Source organism: Salvelinus namaycush, chromosome 6, assembly GCF_016432855.1.
Source record: "Salvelinus namaycush isolate Seneca chromosome 6, SaNama_1.0, whole genome shotgun sequence".
Taxonomy (NCBI): domain Eukaryota; kingdom Metazoa; phylum Chordata; class Actinopteri; order Salmoniformes; family Salmonidae; genus Salvelinus; species Salvelinus namaycush.
The window spans coordinates 26405421-26420393 of NC_052312.1; positions in this window are offsets into that span (position 1 = coordinate 26405421).

A 14973-nucleotide genomic window follows, 5' to 3' on the forward strand; every position below is an offset into this window, starting at 1 on the left:
TAGTCGAAAGGCCAGTTTTATTGCTTCTTTAATCAGAACAACAGTTTTCAGCTGTGCTAACATAATTGCAAAAGGGTTTTCTAATGATCAATTAGCCTTTTAAAATGATAAACTACAAGCTTCAAGTTCCTCGGCGTACACATCACTGAAAATCTCAAATGGCCCACCCACAAAGGCAACTGCACCACCCGCAACCCCAGGGCTCTCCAGAGGGTGGTGCGGTCTGCCAACGCATCACCGGGGGCACAATGCCTGCCCTCCAGGACACCTACAGCACCCGATGTCACAGGAAGGCCAAAAAGATCATCAACGACCTGTTCACCCCGCTACCTTCCAGAAGGCGAGGTCAGTACAGGTGCATCAAAGCTGGGACCGAGAGACAAGCAGCTTCTCTCTCAAGGCCATCAAATAGCCATAACGAGCCGGCTACCACCCAGTTGCTCAACCCTGCACCTTAGAGGCTACTGCCCCATTTACATAGACGCGGAATCACTGGTCTCTTTAATAATGTTTAGATACTGCTTTACTCATTTCATATGTATATACTGTATTCTATTCTACTGTATTTTAGTCAATGCCACTCCGACATTGCTCATCCTAATATTTAAATATTTCTTAATTCCATTATTTAATTTTTCGATGTGTGTGTATTGTTGTGAATTGTTAGATACTACTGCACTGTTGGAGCTAGGAACACAAGCATTTCACTACACCCACAATAACATCTGTTAAATATGTGTATGTGACCAATAAAATTTGATTTGATAACCTTCCTGAAAGATTCATAAAGGATAGTGCTTGTGCCACTGCTAAAATGATAGCGCATATTGTAAACCTTTCTATTAGTAGTGGTACAATTCTCAGTTCCGTTCCACAAGAAGAGCAGTAAAAACAAATGTGGGAAACTACAGGCCTGTGTCGATCCTCAGCACCTTATCCAAAGTCATTGAGAGATTTGTTTTTAATCAACTTGAGGGATACCTTCTCAAGCACAAACTTCTTTATGAACTCCAATCTGGCTTTAGAACAGCTCATTCCACTGATACTTGCCGTATCCACCTTTTTGACCACATCAAGCAGGAACGTGAAGAGGGGAACTATACAGGTATGGTCATGTTAGACTTGCACAAAGCTTTTGACACTGTGCACCATGATATTCTCCTGATGAAACTGAAATGCATGGGTCTAAATGATGAAGCAGTGAATTGGTTTAGGTCTTATCTGACCAACAGAACACAAGTATGTAATGTTGGTGATGTTCTGTCAGAGGTCAAAGAAATATCCTGTGGAGTACCGCAGGGATACATTTTAGAGCCTCTCTTATTTCTTAAATACTTCAATGATATGCCAGATACAGTAAAGTGCAAACTCCTGCTTTATGCTGATGACTTAGCCATATTGGTATCAGGGAAGGATACAGTTTACATAGAGGAGACCCTGAGTAAGGAATTGCATTTTCTTAGAGATTTGTTGACTGACAACAAATTGTTACTACATTTGGGAAAAACTGAATCGATTTTGTTTGGAACAAAATGTAGACAAGAGAAAGCTAAACTGTACAGGAAATGAAATTGAATTAAAAAAAAGTGCAACTTATCTTGTGTCCCTAAATGATGATTCCCTGTCTGGAGACTTGATTGCTGCAAAACGTATTTCTAAAATGCTGAACAAATTGAAATGTTTATATCGTAACACAAGATATTTTAACATTAAATGTAAGAAACTGATTTGTCTTAACCTTGATTCATTGTCATTTGGATTATTCCTGCTCTTCATGGTATAGTGGGCTATCAAAAAACCTGAAAAAGACAATGCAGGTCATGCAAAGTAAAGTTATCAGGTATATGCTTAATGCCCCCCCTAGGACCCACATAGCGGTACAGGAGTTACGGGAGGTGGGCTTGTTGCCTGTGGAGTCCAGAGTGGACCAACTTAAACTTAATCATATTTTTTATATCTTAAATGATCGTGCCCCAGGTTATATGAAAAACTGTATTTATATGGTTTATAACTAACACATTTATAATACCAGAGGCAGTATTATGTCTTGTAAAATCCCAAGAGTAAACAGTACTGCGAGGAGCACGTTGTTCTATGAAGGCATTCTATGGAATAGCTTCCCCTTGGAGATCAAGCAAAGAAAAAGTAGAAATAGCTTTAGAAAGCAGACAAAGTAAGAGAAACCATTCCACTGCCCCTTGTGCTCCCCCGAGAATTGCAGTGAATATTGCCACTTTCTAAGTAGGATGTCCATATAAATAAATATATGTAATTTTGTCTTTCCTTTTAATCATTATACAGTGGCAAGAAATATTATGTGAACCCTTTGGAATTACCTGGACTTCTGCATAAATTGGTCATAAAATTTGATCTGATCTTCATCAGAAACAACAATAGACAAACAGTATACTTAAACTAATAACACACAAACAATTATATGTTTTCATGTCTTTATTGAACACACCGTTTAAACATTCACAGTGCAGGGTGGGAAAAGAATGTGAACCCTTGGATTTAATATTTAAACTTTTATTTAACTAGGCAAGTCAGTTAAGAACAAATTCTTATTTACAATTGACGGCCTACCCCAGCCAAACCCAGGCGACGCTGGGCCAATTGTGCACTGCTCTGTTGGACTCCCAATCACGGCCGGATGCGATTCAGCCTGGATTCAAACCAGGGACTGTAGTGATGCCTCTTGCACTGAGATGCAGGGCCTTAGACTGCTGCGCCACTCGGAAGCCCTACCCTCCTTTGGCAGCAAAACCTCAACCAAACGTTTTCTGTAGTTGTGGATCAGACCTGCACAACGGTCAGGAGGAATTTTGGACCATTCCTCTTTACAAAACTGTTTCAATTCAGCAATATTCTTGGGATGTCTGGTGTGAATCGTTCTCTTGAGGTCATGCCACAGCATCTCTATCAGGTTGAGGTCAGGACTAGGCCACTCCAGAAGGCGTATTTTCTTCTGTTGAAGCCATTCTGTTGTTGATTTACTTCTGTGTTTTGGGTCATTGTCCTGTTACATCACCCTACTTATGTTGAGCTTCAATTGGCGGACAGATAGCCTTACATTCTCCTGCAAAATGTCTTGATAAACTTGGGAATTGATTTTTCCGTCGATGATAGCAAGTTGTCCAGGCCCTGAGGCAGTAAAGCAGCTCCACACCATGATGTTCCCTTCACCATACTTTACATTTGGAATGAGGTTTTGACATTGTTGTGCTGTGACTTTTTTCTCCAACTTAGTGTTGTGTGTTCCTTCCAAACAACTCAACTTTAGTTTAATCTGTCCACAGAATATTTTGCCAGTAGCGCTGTGGAACATCTAGATGCTCTTTGGCAAACTTCAGACGTGCAGCAATGGTTTTTTTGGACAGCAGTGGCTTCTTCTGTGGTGTCCTCCCATGAACACCATTCTTGTTTAGTGTTTTACATATCGTAGACTCGTCAACAGAGCTGTTAGCATGTTCCAGAGATTTCTGTAAGTCTTTAACTGACACTCTATTCTTCTTAACCTCATTGAGCATTCTGCACTGTGCTCTTGCAGTCATCTTTGCAGGACGGCCACTCCTACGGAGAGTAGAGTGGTTCCTCCTTTAAAAGTTGCGAGCTTGCACCGCGGGACTTAGAGGTACCCAGCGTCACGGCTTCATTGCTCCAGACCACCACAAGGGGGAGAGAGCACTCATTATGCATTTGGGTCCCAAGTAACATAGCTAGTGATGCGGTAGCACAAAAAAGGGCTTTGATGACACCTCCTCCACGGGATCCGCCCACACCTCCACCAATGGCTCCGACCAATGGCTCCGACATGAGATACCTCATGTCCAAGCACCCTCCCCAGAGGAGGAAGAAGGCGAGTCATCAACCAAACAGGAGGAAACCAGACCAGTAGTAGAATTTGATTGGGTTAACTTGATGCAAGACTTAGGTTTAGATGACGCATAGACACTGTCACTAGCAATAATTTCATAGTGACATTTCACGCTGACAGTGTCAGCTTGCCACATCCTGTCACAGTATCAAAATGTAATGCAGCGCTCAGGCTGACCTGGTCCCGAGAAAGAGTATATAAGAAGCATGCCTTCATTGGAGAGGGCATGTGCTACTTGACTTATCACTGACAGACTGCTCGTGATACTTCAAACTATCATCAACCTAAAAGGTAATATCTGACTTTCATACTCTAGAACAATTGTATCTTTTGACTGCTGATTCTTGGACGAGACATACTGAGACAACTACCCTATACACTCCTATTGCTTAATACATCCACCCCCTAACCGGAGTTGATAAATAGCATCAGTGGTGTTACAAAGGGTCTTGATCTCGAAAGCAGTCTCTCAACTAATCAGTTAAAAATAGTCCTCGTACAACTTCTAGTAGGAGAAACAGATACTGAGTGATTGGACAAACCTATAGAGAAATTGTGAGTTGAAGAACATACTCTTTGGGAACCAACCAGGTCAGGTAATTAACCGGGTCAGGTAATTACGCTAAGGTAATTAACCGCTTGTTGTAATACATAGATAAGGCATTAATAGTTTAAGTGTTTTGATGATTGTTGATGTTATAGATTAAGGACCAAAAAGAAACTGAAATAACATGTACAACTGTGTGAATTGCAAACATTGAATAAAAAGCAGAAACTAGACCCAAAACCCTAGGGGAGAGAACACCTCTGACACTCCCGAGTTGGGGTTAAAGTCTAGTTTCTACACAAAAGACAATTTAAGGGATCATTTATATTGTAAAAGCAAAAGTTACTCTGTATTAATATTCAAGCAGTATTAACCGACGGGTATAGGCATTACATCGTAGAGGAAAGCGTGTGTCTAGATACAAGAGTATAAAAGGTAAAGGTACAACAAGTAAGAGGTACTCTAAGTCTGATTGATATTATCTAAGATCCCGAAACAATAAACACTAAAGGCAATTCTCCGAACTAAGGGCAGGAATAAACAAACCAGGTCAGTCCGGCGGACCTGTGAATCATCTGTTTGCCGGATGATATAAGAACTCGAGTGATACGACTTGCGTCACTCTTGACGGGGGAACCTGTAAGGTCAACTCAAAATTCCCTACCGCGACACTAGCTAACTATTTACTTGCTTATTGTGTAGTGGAGGATAAAAATAACTGTATGCCTATGGATGTGTAGCTAGCTGCAGTATGTAGCCGATCTGTGTATGGACCCTGAAACATTAGGTTCTGAACTAATATTCATACCAATCTATGAACCTCAGCTATCATAGTTGTTGTATCAACTTCAAGTCTGAATGGCATTAATGAAGCCAATGGATAGAGTAGAATATGATAACTTTATTGTGCCAAGGATGCAAGTCCTATATACATATGTACTGTAGTTATTGTAGCCTGTACATTGAATATATTCACTGATCATGTACTCTTCCTTGGCAAATAAAGGTGTGGTTCAGGTATGAATCTTTGAGACATTCTTTTTCAGTCATATCAAACTCCATTATCCATTATTTGAATTATTACAATGATTACACATTGTAACTATGCAATAGACTAAAAACATGATTGATTTGTAATTTATATATACAGAAAAAAAACTATGCATATCTAACTCCCTTCATCTGCATTAATCTGAGGACACTGGATAGTATTTCAATGAGATACTTAATTTCAACCAGTGGAGAATGTGAAACGCTTTATTGAAAGAAGTTCATTATCCAGGTGTTATAAATACATAAATGCATTATAATTATGATTATTGTAATATTATAAATACAAGTTCAATCAGTACTTCAATGCACACATGGTATGCATTATAAAACGAGGAAGAAAGACGAGGTAGGGAGAGAGGTGTAGAAGACAGAAAGGGAAAGAGGTAAGAACAGCGGCAGACAGCATATGATTCATGAATTACAGTGCTACCAAAATATTCTCTCAGTTCATCACAATTGCAGTGTCTCCTAACCAGCCTTGGGCCCCCAGTTGGCCCGAAGGTTATCTTAAGAGTGGGTGAGGTGGCGATGACGGGACTGGCTCTCACATCAAAACATACCTGCAGACGAGAAAGCATGATTAAGCCTTGTTTCTTTTATTCTAACAGTCAGTCATCTTATATCAGGAGGTGAAATGCAAAACTGACCTTGGATCATTAACTCTGGGACTACTACATCTCTGTCTGTATTTCAATACAAAGAATCTCTTTAATAAGACTTCCCGTTGACCCGACCAAGTGACATCTCATCTATGATCATGCTGTGCCCTCTGTGACAGCCCGTTCAGATGAGGGAGGGGTTCAACAAAACAGCTGATATAACCTAGAGGATTTAGGGGGAAGGGGGAGAGGGATGAAAAAGTGTCTGGACACTTTTGCCAGCAATAAAGCTTCCACGGCAGGTTCCTTAGACAGTGAATCTGGCAATATCTACATTTTCGACCACTTGGTCAGTTCGCTCTCTGAAAGTAAAGAAAACAGCTTATTTTTTATAAATATGAAAACAATTACTGAGATATGATCGTTCAATCTAAATATCATTTTTAGGATACATCAATACAGCCCAGTGCTGCTTACCTGAGATGCCATCTTTGTAGGTGTCTGCTTTGACTTCCTTTGTGTTGGAAAAAAGTTGCTTTCAGAACATTTTTTTTTTTTTTAAAGACACAAATGTACCTCCATAGCATATAACAATTTGCCTGTGAATAACCACACCTTCATACAAACGTGCTACTGTATGCAGAATTATTGACGCACACCCGAAGTGCTGCCATATCCTGCCAGCACGCCCACAAGCGAGCCACTCAGGAGCAGAATGATGATGCATGGAAGAGGGAAAGGAATGAGATGGTTACAGCAATTTGTTGCAAATTGGGGAGGAGGACTAATAGCTGAACAATAGACTATTCAATAGACTAACAATAGACTATAGCAAATTGATGCAATCGAACGTTCGCAGAGCCTGTTTTCCATAAAAAATGTATCCCTTTTTATTTGACCACTACAATCTGTTTTTCGGATGAAACTGGAAAAAAACTACTTGTGTAGAAAGTAAACATGCGGATGTTTACTTTCTACACAAGTAGTTTTTTTCCAGTTTCATCTCGCCTACCTCAATGGTGTCAACTGTGCTTATGTCTGCGTAATGAAAAAGTAGGGAAACATTTTTTACTTATATTTTTGGTCTAGCGATCGATGACAAACGAGTTCGCTGCCCAGACTTACATAATTACAAAGAGGAGATTCTCCTGATTAAAATGGTGCCCGTGTAACAGTTTTGCTTCCGTCCCTCTCCTCGCCCCTACCTGGGCACAAACCAGGAACCCTCTGCACACATAGACAACAGTCACCCTCGAAGCTTCATTACCCATCGCTACCCATTAAAATCAATCACATATACTATGTTATTACAAAAAATGTTTTAAATTCTCTGGTAATGCCAATACTGAATACTATCAAATACTTCTCAAAGATGCCCTCTGATGGTCAAACTAGCAATAACTTGCAGTAACAGAAGAAATGGCTGAGAATTAAGTGACGTGCCACAGAATGGCTAGCTGAAAATCAAATAAAATTGTATTGGTCACATACACATGGTTAGCAGATGTTAATGCAAGTGTAGCAAAATGCTTATGCTTCTAGTTTCGACCATGCAATAATATCTAACAAGTAATCTAACAATTTCACAACAACAAATTAATGAATAAGAATATGCACATATAGATATATGGATGAGCGATGGCCGAACGGCATAGGCCAGATGCAGTAGATGGTATAGAGTACAGTATATACATATGAGATGAGTAATGTAGGGAATGTAAACATTATATAAAGTGGCATTGTTTAAAGTGAATAGTGATACATTTATTACATCCAATTTTTTATTATTAAAGTGGCTAGAGATTTGAGTCAGTATGTTGGCAGCAGCCACTCAATGTTAGTGATAGCTGTTTAACAGTCTGATGGCCTTGAGATAGAAGCTGTTTTTCAGTCTCTCGGTCCCAGCTTTGATGTACCTGTATTGACCTCGCCTTCTGGATGATAGCAGGGTGAACAGGCAGTGGCTCGGGTGGTTGTTGTCCTTGATGATCTTTTTGGCCTTCCTGTGACATCGGGTGGTGTAGGTGTCCTGGAGGGCAGGTAGTTTGCCCCCGGTGATGCGTTGTGCAGACCTCACTACCATCTGGAGAGCCTTGCGGTTGTGGGCGAAGCAGTTGCTGTACCAGGTGGTGATACAGCCCGACAGGATGCTCTCGATTGTGCATCTGTAAAAGTTTATGAGTGTTTTTGGTGACAAGCCAAATTTCTTCAGCCTCCTGAGGTTGAAGAGGCGCTGCTGCGCCTTCTCCACCACGCTGTCTGTGTGGGTGGACCATTTCAGTTTGTCCGTGATGTGTACGTCGAGGAACTTAAAACTTTCCACCTTCTCCACTACTGTCCCGTCGATGTGGATAGGGGGGTGCTCCCTCTGCTGTTTCCTGAAGTCCACGATCATCTCCTTTGTTTTGTTGACGTTAAGTGTGAGGTTATGTTCCTAACACCACACTCCGAGGGCCCTCACCTCCTCCCTGTAGGCCGTCTCGTTGTTGTTGGTAATCAAGCCTACCACTGTAGTGTCATCTGCAAACTTGATGATTGAGTTGGAGGTGTGCATGGCCACGCAGTCATGGATGAACAGGGAGTACAGGAGAGGGCTGAGAACGCACCCTTGTGGGGCCCCAGTGTTAAGGATCAGCAGGGTGGAGATGTTGTTTCCTACCCTCACCACTTGGGGGCGTCCCATCAGAAAGTCCAGGACCCAGTTGCACAGAGTGGGGTCGAGTGGGGCATGCTTATTCAAGATGGTGAGGAAAGCACTTTTAAAGAATAACCAGGCATCCTCTACTGTTGGAATGAGGTCAATATCCTTCCAGGATACCCGGGCCAGGTCGATTAGAAAGGCCTGCTCGCTGAAGTGTTTTAGGGAGCGTTTAACAGTGATGAGGGGTGGTCGTTTGACCGCAGACCCATTACGCACGCAGGCAGTGATCGCTGAGATTCTGGTTGAAGACAGCAGAGGTGTACTTGGAGGGCAGTTTGGTTAGGATGAAATCTATTAGGGTGCCCGTGTTTACGGATTTGGGGTTTTACCTGGTAGGTTCATTGATAATTTGTGTGAGATTGAGGGCATCAAGCTTAGATTGTAGGATTGCTCTTGCTACTTGTGATTCTCTGATCTACCTCTACGCAGACGACACCATTTTGTATACTTCTGGCCCTTCTTTGGACACTGTGTTAACTAACCTCCAGACGAGCTTCAATGCCATACAACTCTCCTTCCGTGGCCTCCAACTTCTCCTAATTGCAAGTAAAACTAAATGCATGCTCTTCAACCGATCGCTGCCCACACCTGCCCGCCCGTCCAGCATCACTACTCTGGACTGTTCTGACTTAGAATATGTGGACAACTACAAATACCTCGGTGTCTGGTTAGACTGTAAACTCTCCTTCCAGACTCACATTAAGCATGTCCAATCCAAAATTAAGTCTAGAATTGGCTTCCTATTTCGCAACAAAGCATCCTTCACTCATGCTGCCAAACATACCCTCTTAAAATTGACTATCCTACCGATCCTTGACTTCGGCGATGTCATTTACAAAATAGCCTCCAACACTCTTCTCAGCAAATTGGATGCAGTCTATCACAGTGCCATCCGTTTTGTCACCAAAGCCCCATATACTACCCACCACTGCGACCTGTACGCTCTCGTTGGCTGGCCTTTTCTTCATATTCATCGCCAAACCCACTGGCTCCAGGTCATCTACAAGTCTTTGCTAGGTAAAGCCCCGCCTTATCACAGCTCACTGGTCACCATAGTAGCACCCACCCGTAGCACGCACTCCAGCAGGTATATCTCACTGGACACCCCCAAAGCCAATTCCTCCTTGGGCCGCCTTTCCTTCCAGTTCTCCAGTTCCAGTTCTCTTGCAGTTCGTTCCAGTCCAATGACTGGAACGAACTGCAAAAATCACTGAACCTGGAGACTCATATCTCCCTCACTAATTTTAATCACCAGCTGTCAGAGCAGCTCACAGATCACAGCCCATCTGTAAACAGCCCATCCAACTACCTCATCCCCCATACTGTTATTTATTTGATTTATTTTGCTCCTTTGCACCCCAGTATCTCTGCTTGCACACTCATCTTCTGCACATCTATCACTCCAGTGTTTAATTGCTATATTGTAATTATTTCGTGACTATGGCCTATTTATTGCCTTACCTCCCATAATCCTTCCTCATTTGCACACACTGTATATAGACTTTTTTTCTATTGTATTATTGACTGCATGTTTGTATATTCCATGTGTAACTCTGTGTTGTTTTTTGTGTCGCACTGCTTTGCTTCATCTTCCCCAGGCCGCAGTTGTAAATGAGAACTTGTTCTCAACTAGCCTACCTGGTTAAATAAAGGTGATTATTTTATTTTTTTAAACAAATGCTGCCGCAGTATGACGCAACTTTTGAAGGAAGAACCATTGTAGAAACAGTGCTGATGTCACGACTTCCGCCGAAGTCGGCCCTTCTCCTTGTTCGGGTGGTGTTCGGCGGTCGACGTCACCGGCTTTCTAGTCACTACCGATCCATTTTTCAGTTTCGTTTTGTTTTGTCTGTATTACACACACCTGGTTTCAATTCCCCTATCATGTTCCCTATTTAACCCTCTGGCATACATTTCTGTTCTGTCCGTGATTGTTTGTTTCGTTAGTGGTTGTTGTTGGTGCATGTGTGTTTGTTATATTCCCTAGGAGGAATTTTTGCTTGTATTTTGAGTAAACGCCGTTGTTTTGCTCAACACCTGTGTCCTGCGCTTGACTCCGCTACATCTCTGCACACAATCCCTGACAGCTGAACTTTCTCCATTTATAGACAATTTGTTTTACCGTGGACTGATAAACATCAAGGCTTTTTAGAGATACTTTTGTATCCCTTTCCAGCTTTATGCAAGTCAACAATTCTTAATCTTGGGTCTTCTGAGATCTCTTTTGTTCGAGGCATGGTTCACATCAGGCAATGCTTCTTGTGAATAGCAAACAACATTTTTGTGAGTGTTTTTTTATAGGGCAGGGCAGCTCTAACCAACATCTCCAATCTCGTCTCAATGATTGTACTCCAGGTTAGCTGTCTCCTCACTCCAATTAGCTTTTGGAGAAGTCATTAGCCTAGGGGTTCACTGTCACGTTAGCTAGGAGTGGTGGGTGTGGAGTCAAGCGCAGAGAGCAAAGTTCCAAATGAGAATGTTTATTCCAAATATGGGTCAAGCCAAAAACCACAGGCACAAATGACCACAAAGACAGGAACGAAAACAAACCGTATAGGAATAAAACACGAACATCCACTGACAGAAAAATATACAAGCCCGCACAAAAGCAGGCGGGCCTTGAAGGCTTAAATAGCCCTGAATTAACGACAGACAAGAAACAGGTGAAAACAATCAAGACAAAACCAACAGAAAAGGGAAAAGGAATCGGTGGCAGCTAGTAGACCGGTGACGACGACCGCCGAGCGCCGCCTGAACAGGGAGAGGGCTTCACCTTCGGTGGAAGTCGTGACATTCACATACTTTTTCCAACCTACACTGTGAATGTTTAAATGATGTATTCAATTTGGACAAGAAAATTACAATAATGTGTGTGTTTTTAGTTGAAGCGGACTGTGTTTGTTTGTTTTTGTGACTTAGATGAAGATCAGATCAAATTGTGTGACCAATTTATGCAGAAATACAGATAATTCCAAAGGGTTCACATACTTTTTCTTGCCACTGTATGTGTTATTGTTTTTACCATAGAGGACCACTTTGGAAACAAGTGATTTAATTAATGCTTTTAAGTGATATCCTCTGGGTCCACATTGTACATTTTGTTGTATATCGCTGTTCCCCAAAATAAAATCTATTCAATTCAATAAAATTAAGTGGAATTACACATCCTTTTACCTGGTGATGTTAGTATAAAAGTTTATAGTCATCACGATGACATCAGATTAATTGCTTAAAACAGATCAATATCTTTGGCTTTGTACCATTGACTTTGTCACATGCTCCGGGATGCGCAGGGGGACCTGTCATATGCCGTATGCCTTAACCGCCAGACCATCTCTAGGGACCCATTTATGAACTTTGAGTGGTTATATTTCTGCAGCCCTATCCCTCAGCTGTTTACCAAAACAAGTGGCAGGGTGGCAGTTTTGTTGTTTTTCTAATCCCAGACTGCAGCTTTAACATAATGGAAAATAAAACAAAACTTCAAGTTTGAATAATTTCCTTGTTACCTTTATTCATTGTATTAGATACTTTGTGTTTTACAGTAGTTTCCATAGTAGTTTTACACATCTAGATTATATGGTTAATTGTCTGTATATATGTACACCTTAAATAAATCTTACATTAACACCAATAAAATAAAAACATTTACAGTGCAAAAATGTGTATTAGTGGTTGACTCATACCCTATAATCTGCAATCAATGTCAGTCTCACATGCTAAACTGGTTGTTTTTGCATTTTTTGCATTCATGCTTGCACACAATATACCATGTAACTTTGGAAACAGTGCCTCTGCTCATACGATATTATTTGACAGTACCTTCGACACCAGACATAAATGTCACTGAGGGAATCTGGAAAAGTGAGGCTGAATGAAAAGTACAAGTGCACTATGAAATGGCAGTTTCACTAAGGTTGGGGAAGTGTGATCTCAAGAAATCAACCCCCACCTAAGAGAAAAAGGGTAAGAACAAGTGGTTTGGTGAGGTAAGACTAATGAGAGTGTGGGTGGGAGGGATTCGATGACAGAATATGCCTGACACATTCATGTACTGTATTTTAGCCACACGAACACAGTTCTCCTTTTCTCTGGATCGTACTACAGGATAAGGCAATGGGCACTATATAGTGAAGATTTAAAAAAAGGTGTGTGTGGAAAACATCTGTTATCTGTTGTCTTAGCTTTCTAACTTGTGTTTTCATGTGTGTGCGTGCGTGCAGGGAAGAGGAAATGGTTCCTTGGCAGTGACAGCCCAATCTGCCCCTTGACTTTTGCACCTACACTTTAAAGACAGGTAGAGTTAAAAGGAAAAAAAAACTAGTGGTATAAATAGTAGTGGTAATAGACAAATAAATATCAGGAGGCAATGTGGTATCTAAAGCCCTAATTTTTATACCAGCAAAACAATACACAAACGTGGTGTACACACAGGTGAAGTATCCAACCAATCAATCATGATATTAGTGAATCCTTGAAGTGTGAGGGTGACTTCATATTTGATTGTTTAAAAAACATACTATGATAATATGAGAACAAGTTTACTATATCAATATTCTGAAAGATAAAAATTTTCTTACCACTGAAACATACTCTTTTTTAACACAATACAAACCTGAACCAAGGAGTTTTGTTCTAGATTGGTTCAAGTAAGGAATCTTATAAAGGCATATTTTCTATTTACATGTATTTTCTATGTATTTTCTTATTTTTGCGTTATGCATAAGGTTAACGTACAGTACATAATTCCATTTCATGTGTGCCGCCCATGGGTAACCAGCCCAAATTCCTCACATGCATTTTTCCTCATACATTCACATTATTTAGTAATTCATATTTTACAGTCAATTCTTGCTAATATACAGAGAGAGAACTGAGGTAATGCAGGTGTGTCTGGCCAGTTTAGATGTCTGAAAATGAGCCACATAGAGACATTTTGGAGGATTTCAGGATAAATAGTTTTTAAATGTATAGGTATAGAGGTCGCAACAAGTACAGCAGTCAAATGGATGGAAATGCAATTATTAATGACACATACCAGGGTTTGGGCCGATTCTGAATTTCTGGATTTATTAAATTACATTTCCATTTGAATTTCATAGAATTTTAATCAATTCAATTCCACTTAATTCAATTCAAATTCTTCTTCCTGTGGGGTGTGGCCAATACAATTCTGGAATTGAATTGGACTGTGTGATCCAATGTTAACACTCCTAGCAGAAAGCATACATGTACAACCCTGACGGTCATTGATTTAACCCCCCCCCCCCCCCCATTAACCTTGCTGACTTCCCTCCTCCTTGCCTGTGTTCCCTATCTAATTCTTCACTGTCTAAATAAAGATTCAGAAGATACTTATGGATAATGGAATTCCACTCTCCTTTAAAACATTTTTTGAATCAGAATTGACCCCAACCCTGACACATACAGTATACAGTATATTGCTGTTAGTTTTGTGATGTCAATGTTCCATGTACTGTAGTTTATGGGTGACTGTGAAAATGACTGCATGAGATTTGCTAACTATATAGATAATTTTAGATTTCTATAATAATACATTTACATTTGCTGCAAAATACTGGTAACCTCCATTCATTTGTTATTACTGTATACCTTTTTGTTAATCAAATGTCAATTTTTACAATGAGTATACAGACTTCCCACATGCAGACAAAAGCACCCTTCAATTGAAAATAAATTGCACAAGGTTGATAGACATTAACCATACACATTGTTGTAATTTTGTACATAGAAGCCTAACACTCTTGCGTCAAAGAAATATTGAAATGCTAAATATTTGATAATTCATAATTTTTTGGGGTAGTGATAATTCTGGCAGGTATAACAAGAAAATGTATCATGCATTTTACTGCTCCTATAAACTTCTCTAGGAGCCTGCATATTAAAGTCTTAATTTCAAGAGTGTGCTAAACGTTCACTAATCTAAGTATAGCATTTTATGACTATTTCAAACATCGAGTGCCAGTTATCTTATCTACTACCGTATTTTGACTTTACATATTGGTTATGAGTGTCCTATCGGAGTCTACACATGCTTTGCTTATTCAGAGTGAAGAATATTTGAAGCTAATATATAGTTTGAGAGGCTGCAGATAAGGCCAATTCAATCAAGTGCAGATTTTTACTATTTTACTTTTTTTAACTACCCTGTGGTTTCACTCATAATTTTTACACT